The sequence below is a fragment of the Cebus imitator genome, unplaced genomic scaffold, assembly GCF_001604975.1.
Source record: "Cebus imitator isolate Cc_AM_T3 unplaced genomic scaffold, Cebus_imitator-1.0 Scaffold7, whole genome shotgun sequence".
Lineage (NCBI taxonomy): Eukaryota > Metazoa > Chordata > Mammalia > Primates > Cebidae > Cebus > Cebus imitator.
Window position 1 is genome coordinate 14,375,581 of NW_016107322.1, and position 1,128 is coordinate 14,376,708.

Here is a 1,128-nt window from a genome sequence, read left to right on the forward strand (position 1 = left end):
AGTGGGGGCCAATATTCAACATTCTTAAAGAAAAGAATTTTGGGGAATCGGGGGAAGATGGCCGACAGCTCAGGAACAGCTCAGGATTGCAGCTCCCAGTGAAAGTGCAGAGGGTGAGTGGACATTGCATTTCCAGACGGATTTTTATTGCCCACAGACCAGGAGATTCCCAGGCGGAGGAGCCCCATGGGCCGCCAGCACAGCTGTTTCGGCCGGCACGGCTGTTTCAGCCCGGCGTGGCTGTTTTAGCCAGCACGGCTGTTTCGGCCCACACAGCTGCTTTGCCCGTGCCCTGGCACGGTGGTTCTCTGTACAAAAGACACTGGTCCGGGTGCCCTCTTAGCTGGCGATTAGAGCCCTGAGACAGCAGAGTTGCCCTTTCATCTGAAATAGCAAGCCAGGCCAGGAGATTCCTAGGCAAAAAAACCACCAGGAATCTCAGCGCGCTGTTTCAGCTGGCTCAGTGAGTCACGGCATGGGAGATACCGGTGCCTCTTCAACAGGCAACTGGAACACTGGGAAACAGTCGACCGTTCAACAAAAACAACAAAAAAAGACTCTGAGTCAGGGAGCCAGGTGATCAGGCTTGTCTGATCCCACCCCCCCCCACACACACACCAAAAAAAACAGTAATTGAAAACGCTCTGGGTTGAGAGTTTCACAGCAAGCACAGCTGAACCTGGGATGGTCCGACTCTGTGGGGGAGGAGTGTCCGCCATTACTGAGACACTCCACCACTACAGAGGCAATCTGACCATCACTGAGGCAGCCCGCCATTGCTGAGGCAACCCACCATTGCCAAGGCAACCTGTCACTACAGAGAGAGTCTGCGATAACAGGGGCGGGCCACCATTGCCAAGGCAGTTCTAACTACACCCATATAAACAGGACTGCAGGGAAGACCACATGGCAGCTGGGCGGAGCCCACAGCAGCTCAGCAAAGCCTCTGCAGGCAGTCAGTGACTAGGCTGCCTCCTTGCTGGGCAGGGCAGCCCTGAAAGAAAAAAAAAGGCAGCAGCACAAAAGAAACTCATAAATAAAGCCCTAACTCCCTGGGACAGAGCACCTGGGGGGAAAAAAGAAAAAAAAAAAGGGAGTTCATGAGTTCTGCTGCAGCAGACCTAAACA